Genomic DNA, 10,863 nt, shown 5'->3' with positions numbered 1-10,863 from the left:
GATGAATCGGGATGTGGAAGTATGCATCCTGAAGGTCGAGAGAGACCATCCAGTCGCCTTCCCTTACTGCTGCCAAGACAGATTTGGTAGTCTTCATCGTGAACTTTGTCTTAACAATGAACACATTGAGCGCACTTACATCTTAAGTACTCCTGCAGTGAACGTGGCTGCCAGATCATTGGAGCCATCCCTGATAGCCTTGTTCATGCATGACATAATTGTACAGCAATACATTGACAGCTGGAGAGACCTTCTTACTTAAGGCTCCCAGGGACCAATCCAACAAATAAATACTTCAAACGCTCGAAAAAAACTCCTAACAGGAGATGGTCTAGCTCTGAAGCAGACCATAAACTCTTGGAGCGTCTCATGGCTAGACGACGAGGAGAGTCCAATAGGCTTAAGAAGTCTCCCTGGGCAGAGGCAGGTACTCCCAAGCCGAGAACTTCTCCTGTGTCACACCAGACGCTCGAGCGAGAAGCTAATTAAGAAGGAGGAAAAGCAAAAGCAGACTTCCCTAAACTTCTCCTGGATTCCAACCAGTCTCCCAGTAAGAGCATGGCTCTCTTGGAAGAACAAGAGAGAACTGACTTCGTAAATGTAGGAGTTGAAGAAAGTCATGCCAAGAGTAAACTCAGACGGCGGAGCAGCCGTTACAAAACGAGTAGGACAAAATTTCACTAAAGAAATTCATAATTATAAAACAAGGGATAGTTGGACCACCCTAGGATACTCCTCTTCTGAATGACTCCCCAAAGGTACATTAGTTGAAAGGGGGTCATCAACTTCTTCAGAAGGCACATCATCTGATAAACCTAAAGTCTTGCGAGAAGGAGATTTATAATCAGAATGACGTGAAGGAAAAGCCTGACAGGCTACATCAACTTGTATATGAACAGAAGTTAAAGTTGGAGGGTCGATGTCACGTTGTGACTGCAGAGAATGTTATTCTACTACACGTCGTGACAGAAGTAACTGACGTTCAAACGTCCCGTAGTAACAGCGGTGACTGCTGTTCAATGCTATATCGTGACTACGATGACTGACCCTCGACGTCACGTCATGTCTACCGCTCAACGTCACGTCGTGTCTGCGGTGTCTGCAGCTCAACGTCACGCTGTGACTGCGGTGGCTGACGTTCAAAGCGATCAAAGTTACATCGAGATTTATGCTCCGCATATCGTTTAACAGCAAAGCTGTCACTAGGGATAACGTCAGCGTGGCGTAAAAAAGCTCGTTTAGAAGGTTGAAGACCCGAATCACGTATCCCAGAACCGTGACGTACAAAAAGCAAAGGATCCTTTCGCACAGGAACAGGATCGTAAGCTTCTATTAAAGAAGAAAGCTTTAACAGCATATCTTGCAAAACACTTAACTTCGGATTAACCTGTGACTGCGGTGGCTGACGTTCAAACGTCACGTAGTACCAGCGGTGACTGCTGATCGATGCTATATCGTGACTACAGTGACTGACACTCGACGTCACGTTGTGTCTACGGTGTCTACCGCTCAACGTCACGTCGAGTCTGTGGCAGAAACGTCTGTACATAAACGTCATCGCTATGAACGGGACTCTCATGATGACTACAGCTAGGACGTTGAACTTGTTCTGAAGGAACTAATAAACGTTTCAACCGTCTCGAAACCTTACGCCCAGGCTTTTAAAGAGACGAATCATCGGAAGACGAGGAGAAACTTCGTCTCTCCTGTCTTATGGCAAGGACGTGCTTGACGAGCAACGTCTGATACCTTTGAGGGAACGTCTGTTCGTTGGTTTACACCCCTCACTCCCTTAGGTCCTACGACATTCCTTCTCCCTGGTGCAGGGGAGCCTGAAAGAGGTCTTGGACTAGGCAAGCGACAAGCACGAACAAACGAACCCTCTGCAACACAGAACATGTTTTTTGCACTTTCTTCACTGATATCGCATTTTTTAATAATTTCACATTAGACATGAATAAAGCTGATTTCTACCTGAAGCACGCAATTCTCCCTTAAATCAAAAGGTTAGAATTGCGAAATGAGTCGTATAATGTAAGCACATTAGTACAAAATGAAACACACATGCAAAAATCAATAAACATATACATATATATCGAATAAAACGGAAATATACATATATATCGAATAAAAAGGAAATATATAAAGTTAAAAAGATCAGTGACTGGGGATGAGACTAAAAACTAGTTCACTAAGGACTACGTTTTCAATCTCTCACCGTACAGTGCCTTGGGATGAGAATAAAAACTAAAACGTTTTATCCTTTCTCCCCGTACAGAGACTTGGGACGAGAGTAAAAATCTGAATCGAGAACAACGTTACTCGCTCCCAAACTCCTTGTACAGACTTGGAACGAGAATAAAGATGGGATCGTTCTCTCTTTCTCTCTCTCTCTCTCTCTTGTCACTCACAAGAGAATGGCTCACTCACTCTTCGTCAATAACAGGTTATTTGACTAAAGGAAAAAACTGAAAGGACTAAGAAATTGAAAATTAACATGTTCCTTTAAAGTAGTATCTAAAAAACTTCAGTTTGAAAGAAGAATGAACAAAACGTCAAAATCGATTTACTCTTTCTGCAAAGTGAAACCGTGATTCTTTCTCTATTGTAACGATAGAACGCAAACTGCGTAGCATAAATAAACCAAACGTTAGTTCATCTTTGAAAAACAGCACGAAAACTATTCAAAGAATAAATTTCTTAAAATATTTTCTAAAAATATTCATCTCATCACTCTTACAGAGCAACTGTTTTTATCTAAACAAAAATAAAAGTTGAATGGGCTCAACGTTGTTTAACTTCGTTTTCCAAGTCAGGACCGCCTACAAAGAATAGGTAAAGGCCGCATATAAACAAAAACATAAAATTTATCTCGGTGTTTAGTATAAATGGAAAGCTAATCGAAGAGGCCTAATAAAGGCGGGTGAGATATAAAATATATAGAGGTAAATCTATAAATATCAACAATAATTTATAAAGTGATAAAATAATAACTAAAAGCCTTTAACACACTTCCGTACACTGAGGGAAGGGTCGGCCATCTTTTCACTATGGAAAAACCAGAGTGAGATTAAAAGCAAGGGCAAAAACTTTTCCTCTCCTTTCAAAAGCATTTCTTTTGAAGATAGTATTGAATAATCCAACACGGCGAAAGCAATAAAACCAAAACCAAGTACTTCACCAATCGGTAGAAAACTCGAGGTCAAGCGCGAGCGGAACCAGTGTTGTCTTTAACACCGACAGAGAAGAACTGGTTTGGTTGAGAAGTATATGCGGTATCTGGCCGATAGTCGGCGCTGGTGGGCACACCCGGCAGCCTTCATGGCGATCGCTCGCGAGTTTTTGGAATCTGTCAACCGTCGGAGACGTCAGCTATTTATATATTCACCGGCTGTTTAATATTAAAAATTTAAAAAACGGACTAGGATACACTCGGTTGTGAACTTGTGAGGCATGGGGAAGCATCAAGTTTCGACTCCAAAGCCGTGGCGGAATTCTTCACAGTCTTTGCCTCGATTATCACCCAACATGGCTACATCCCCCAACAAGTCTTCAACTGCAATGAAAGTGGCCTTTTCTGGAAGATGCCCAGGAGGACTTTCATCACGGCAGAGGAAAAGAGACTACCGGGTCATAAACCCATGAAGGACCGGTTAACTCTAGCCTTGAGTGCCAAAGCCAGCGGTGACTGTAAGGTCAAGCCACTGCTGGTGTACCACTGAAAACCCAAGTGCTTTCAAGAGCCAAAGGATCTTGAAAGAACCTGCCATTGAAATGTCTCTTGGTCCTCGAGAATGCCCCTGGTGACCCTCCTGGTGTCAAAGACGACATTCTTGATGAATTCAGATTCATCAAGGTCCTTTATCTCCCCCCCATCACAATGCCACTCCTCCAGCCCATGGACCAACAAGTTATTTCCAACTTTAAAAAACTGTACACGAAGCATTTGTTCATGAAATGATTCGATATCACAGACAACAACAATCTCACCCTTCCAAGGGAATTTTGGAAGGAACATTTCAACATCGTGCATTGTTTGAAAATTATTGACGATGCATGGCAGGGTGTGACAAGACGAACTCTTAATTCAGCATGGAAGAAATTGTGGCCAGCTTCCGTTGCTGAGAGGGACTTTGAAGGGTTCGATACGACAGACTCTGATGACCCAGAAACTGTTTGATGGATGAAATCGTGTCTCTTGGAAAGTTCATGGGGCTGGAGGTAGACGAGGAAGACGTGAACGGCCTTGTCGAGGAGCATCAGGAAGAGCTCACGACACAGGAATTGATCGAGCTCCAGGAGATGCAACATTCAGAGGTGTTGCAGGAACTCAGTAGCGAAGAGGAGGTGGAAGACGAGGGCCGCCTTTCTACGGCAGAAATCAAAGACATGTTAGCAAAGTGGCAGGAGTTTTCTAAATTTAAGGAAAAGAGACACCCGGACAAGTTGGCGAGTGGTCGTGCGTTAGCCTTGTGTGACGACACTCGAGTGCGTCATTTTCGCAACATTTTGAAGGGGAGACAAAAGCAAACATCCCTAGATAGGTTCCTTTTAAAAAGGCCGTCAAAAAGTGCAGATGAAAGCGAGGCAAAAAGAGCCAAGCCAGAAGAAGAAGAAAAGTAAAAAAAATGAAAACAAAATGTAGAATTAAGTTTAGTGTAACGTAAGATTAACATTTTACTTTACAGACACGGAAATGACTTTTTTCACTCAGAATGAAAACAGCAAAAAAGCTAAGAGATAACCAAAAAACACCATCGCCAAAACCCCAAATCAGAGTACTTCACCAAAAAGCAGACTGGTACACCGAGCAGGGAAAGCGAAGAAAAACTCTTAATGACGGACCAACGTGTTGTCGATCCGGCCGGCAGAGATGAACTGAAGAACAGAAAACGGGAATGATTCCTCATACCACCCTTTAACGGGTGTTACCACCCAACCACCACAAGGCGGTTGCCACGTTTAGAAAAATTCTGCCGAAATAGAGATTATTAGCTATGTATATATAACAGCCAGGTAAGTATTCATAAAACTTTGTTTTATCATAAAAACTCCATTTTAAGTGTGTGTACAGTAAGCTAATTTAAGTTAAGTTAAATCTAAAGTTGAATTTCATTCAAATTGAATTTAAAGTTAAGGTTATGTTACGTAGTGTTACAAAAGTGTTGCGTACCGAACGTGTGTCTCTCTCCTCCCCCGGATTAATTTGCTTTTAGTTATTTTACATGAGAAAAATTCATCTGAGATACGAGAATATTGAATTACGAGCTCGGTCCCGCAACGGATTAAACTTGTACCTAAAGGTATTACTGTACTGTACATGCACCACGTACCAAAACATGTTCTTGGTTAATGGCACGTTTCTGAAACGTAACCTTTCACATGGCGCCCAAGGCAAATATGTACTACAATACATTTGTTCTGTAAATGTGAGCAAGTTGCTGAGCTATCATTTTGTCTGTGTCAACACGGAAAGCTAACAGTCGAGTTTACTGGCAGCCTGTCACCAGTCCAGTAAAATATTTAGAAAACCATTGCCGGCTTATTTCTCTATTGTGTGGCTTTTCTGATCTTAAATCTTAGCTTTGCTTATTAGCTGCCATCAAAATGACACATTCATTACACACGGCTCATACCGTACACTATATACAACAACGCAGAGCATGTGTTCCACAGGCAATCATAGCAGACCAGCAACAATGTAAAATATGTATGCCACATTTCTTTATTGTTCTGTTCATTCATGTTTACTCACTAGACTCCGCTGCTTTTCCGTTAACCAATCACGAACCCATACGTATGTAAAGTTTGCACAGGGGGGTTAATATTTCCCTACCCCCTTCTTCCATCAATCCCTTTTCCGTGGAAACCTTTGCCCAAGTCAGGTCTTTGTTAGTTCAAGTGACGTCTTTTAGCGTATTTTACGATCAAAGTTTTAGAAAAGTGTAACGACTTCAGTGATCCATACTTGAAAGTATTTTGGTGAATTTCAATGTTGATAATTTTCTTAAATCTCGTAATGTAATATACCAACTTTTACAGTGTTCCAAATACAGTACTAAACTAAGGTAAAGCAGTTAAGTCGGCACAGACTTGGTCATAACACCCCCGTAACCCAAAATTTACGTTGTCACGGTCATAAAAGTAAGTCATTAATTTCTTTAACTTTAATGTGTTAGTTTTACTATATTTTGTTAGAGTGCGGATCTCAACATTACCGCTTGCAAGTGCATATGAGGTAGGTGTTTTATTTTCCTGTGATCGTAAGTGAAGAACAAGAACCATTATATTTAACGTTGGTAATATTAGCGTAACGTTGGTAATATTAGCGTAGCCTTACTAATGTTAGCGTGCTTAGCTCAACATTACCGCTTGCCAGTACATACGAGCTTGATGTTTTATTTTCATGTGAGCGAAGCGAGCTAATGGCGGAACAAGAACCATTATATATGTTATCGTAACGTGAGTGAAGTGATACAACAAAGGACATTATATTGGGTTTGTGACCTGGGAACTTCTGGTTAGGTTAGGTGGGTTTGTTAGGTTCTGTACCTTTTGTGTACTTTTTTTATAAATTGTCTAAAGGGTATACGGAAAAATTCTTTAAAATACACATGATAGTATTACCGTATCATTGCTAACGTTAGTAAAGCTGTGTATCACCGTAACGTTGGTAACGTTGTGTATCGTTGGTAACATTGTGTATTGTTGGTAACGTTGCTGATGTTATCATTCGCAGTACATACGTGGGTGAAGTGACACCGAATTTGAACCAGTCATTATATTTAATAATTTTAACAAAATATATATAATACAGTGGAACCTCTACATACGAATTTAATCCGTTCCAGAACCAACTTCGGATGTAGAAATTGATCGGATGTCGAAACGAATTTTCCCATAAGAATACATTGAAATAGGATTAATCCGTGGTTGAGCCCAAAAACCTATGATAACTTCTTAATAAACTACTACACATAACTTTCCCATGAGAATAATGAACACTAAATTAGATAATAGACATGTAAATAAGAAGAATAGACATGTAAATAAGAAGAATTAGCAAAAAATGATAAATAAGAAACGGGTTTTTAGCGTCACTTTACCTTAGAAACTCCAGCGCAGGTGTTGTTCGTCTTCGCTACGCAGAGAGGAGAGAGGAGATGGACGGACGGCGAGGAGGTAGAGAGGTTAACTACGATAAACGTAACACTACCGTAACTTATTCTAACTTACACTAAGTGAACTTTAACATAACTTAGCTTATTTTTTTTTTATTTTTATATTTTATATTTTTTTTTACATTTTCTTTTTTTCTTTTTGATGATTACGTAATTTTAATCACTATCACTTACATTTAAAATTGACTGAATTTCTTTTGCTTCACTCTTTTCCGTTTTCTGTGTTTCACTTTCTTCCTCTTCACTCTTTGCCGTTTTCTTCGGTTCACTTACATCCTCTTCATCGCGAGTTCGATTCGCAGTTTTTTTAAAGAAAGCATCGATAGATAATTGCTTCGTACGGCTTTTCAGAATGTTTCGAAAGTGCGTTAGGCAAACATCATCGAATTGAGAAACTACACGACAAACCTGCAATTTCTTTGGATGGTATTTGTCGATGAAGTCGACCACGTCTTGATATTTTCCTAACACCTCTTTTATTTGCGCTGAACCTAACACATGTTCTACCTCCTCGCTCTCTTCCTCGTCATCACTCATGTGCTCCGACATAGCATGGAGTTCCTTGAGCTCATCCGTCGTCAGTTCGTCGTGATGTTCGGCGACGAGTTCCGTAACGTCATCTGCGTTGACCTCCAGACCCATGGACTTGCCAAGGGAGACTATTTCCTCTACGGCTTCCGCTGCACCGACCACGGGATCAGGTTCGGGGTCAAAACCCTCGAAACCTGGGGGAGAAACTGCATCAGGCCACAGCTTCTTCCATGCAGAATTGAGGGTCCGTCGAGTTAATCCCACCCAAGCCTGATCAATGATCTTTAAGCAGTGCACGATATTGAAGTGGCCCCTCCAAAATTCACGCAAAGTTAAGTTGGTGCTTTGCGTGACATTAAAGCACTGCTTGAATAAGTGCTTGGTGTACAGCTTCTTAAAATTAGAGATGACTTGCTGGTCCATGGGCTGGAGGATAGAGGTGGTATTTGGTGGAAGATACAGCACCTTTATGAACTTGAATTCATCGAAGATATCATCTTCAAGTCCGGGGGGGTGAGCGGGTGCATTGTCAAGGCATAGCAGGCACTTTAAAGGCAATTTCTGCTCATGAAGATACTTCTTCACAGAAGGACCGAAAACTTGGTTTACCCATTGCACAAAGAATTGCCTAGTGACCCAGGCCTTCGAGTTGGATCGCCAGAAAACATGAAGCTGATCCTTATCGACGTTGTGTGCTTTAAAGGCCCTAGGGTTCTCCGAATGGTAAAAAAGCAAGGGCTTGACTTTAAAGTCCCCGCTAGCGTTGGCACATAGAGCAAGAGTCAACCGATCCTTCATTGGCTTATGCCCAGGCAATTTCTTCTCTTCAGCAGTGATGTAGGTTCGACTCGGCATCTTCATCCAAAACAGCCCGGTTTCATCACAATTGAACACCTGCTGCTTTACGTAGCCTTCTTCCTTTACGATATTTTCGAATTTCTTAACAAAGTCAGTTGCAGCCTTTGTGTCCGCACTAGCAGCCTCTCCGTGGCGAACAACTGAATGAATCCCGGACAGTTTCTTAAATTTCTCGAACCAGCCACGAGATGCCTTGAAATCATCTGAGGAAGGCTCGGTTGAACTCTCCCCAGCATCACCCACAGAGCTCTCCTCCTTCAAGTCCGTAAAGATGGCGTGCGCCTTCTCGCAGATAACGGTTTCGGTGATGGTGTCGCCAACGATCTCTCTATCCTTAATCCACACTAGTAGAAGTCGTTCCATCTCTTCTATGATAGGGGTACGGCGTTTGGAAATTAAAGTGATCCCCTTAGAAGGTTTCACTGCTTTAATAGCTTCCTTCTGTTTAAGGATTGTCGAGATCGTCGACATATTACGGCCATACTGTTTAGCAAGTTCACTCACGCGGATGCCACGCTCATGTTTTTCAATAATTTCCTGCTTAATTTCTATAGAAAGCATTTCCTTCTTCCTTTTCTCACCACTACCACTACCACTGGCAAAACTAAGCCTTTTTGGACCCATGATTTACGTAAATTATCGTTAATGGATGCACGTAAAAAATCACGATTAATTCACAGTTAATATCACAACGCAAAGAGCACAACCGCAAGAAGCCGACGAGAACAGAGGACTGACCCAAGCCGCGCTAATTGAGCGTCCCTCCGAGGTCGATGTGCTGCCTTCTATCGGCGGAAATAAAAAACACTTCAGGCGCTATGAGCACCGACTACGCGTACGAGTATTGTTTACTTCGGGTGTCGAAAAAAACATTCGGGTGTAGAGTCGGAACGTGTTCGAATTGTACTTCGCGTGTCGAATAATTCGGATACAACCGGTACGACGAAAATTGCTACTTCGTGTGTCGAAATAAAATTCGGGTGTAGAGTCAAAAATTTGCTCGAATTTTACTTCGGATGTTGGAAAATTCGGATGTACAGTAGATACGATCGGATGTAGAGGTTCCACTGTAAAAGGTATTATACAGTGAACCCTCGTTTATCGCGGTAGATAGGTTCCAGACCCGACCGCGATAGGTGAAAATCCGCGAAGTAGTGAGACCATATTTACCTATTTATTTAACATGTATATTCAGACTTTTAAAACGTTCCCTTGTACGTAGTACTGTTAACAAACTACCCTTTAATGTACAGAACACTTAATGCATGTACTACAGTACCCTAAACTAAAACAGGCACAAATATTAAAGGCGACTTTATATCATGCGTTTCCTAAACACGCCAAAAAGCATGATAAAAAATGGCAACCAATGTTTTGTTTACGTTTATCTCTGATCATAATGAAGAAACAAACGCATTTACACATCTGTGTATAGGTTAGTTTTTGCATCGATTATATTGATTATTCAGTACAGTATGTTGATTTTGTTATTACCAATGTTTTACTTAATTTTTCTTAGGACTTCCAAATGAAATGTTTTTCTTTATGACGCCACCTGAAACGACGGCATCATAAAGTACGCTCAGTAAACAAACGAAGGCATTTAACGCGCATGATGAAAGTGATAAATAATGATATTACAGTAAAAGCTTTTATAAAATATGTTATTACAAATATTATTTACCGTATCTATATAAAATCATACATACGTAGCAAAGCAGGAAAACAATTTACGAGAGAGAGAGAGAGAGAGAGAGAGAGAGAGAGAGAGAGAGAGAGAGAGAGAGAGAGAGAGTTGTTTTACATACGTAAATGTAAATTTAAAAAAAAAAAAAAAAAATAGCCCCATTTCATATAAAATAGATTACAAATATTTTACTTTATCATATTACAGTAGTCTGTATAATACTGTAAAGTTCAGTACAGTATGTTGTTGTTATAGTCGTGGCGATGAAATTCTCACGAAACAAAAACACGCCATTTGATTACAACAGCTGATTCATTCTCTCTCTCTCTCTCTCTCTCTCTCTCTCTCTCTCTCTCTCTCTCTCTCTCTCTCTCTTAGTGTTATACAATACTTACATTTAGATGAAGAAACTAAAATTAGTTTTCTTAGTGTCAATTAAATACGAAACGAAAAAATTATGCAGAGTCTACATCCATTTCAATCATAGCTAAAAATACGGCATCCAATTTCATCGGCAAACCACTATTTTTTGGGAAACATCATTTTATTCTAAAAAATTGCTACTCTTTAAATAGTTAATTGCACATTAAGAAAGCGTGTACTTTT

This window comes from Palaemon carinicauda, chromosome 21 (genome assembly GCF_036898095.1).
Source record: "Palaemon carinicauda isolate YSFRI2023 chromosome 21, ASM3689809v2, whole genome shotgun sequence".
Lineage (NCBI taxonomy): Eukaryota > Metazoa > Arthropoda > Malacostraca > Decapoda > Palaemonidae > Palaemon > Palaemon carinicauda.
Note: the sequence above shows the minus strand (reverse complement) of the source record.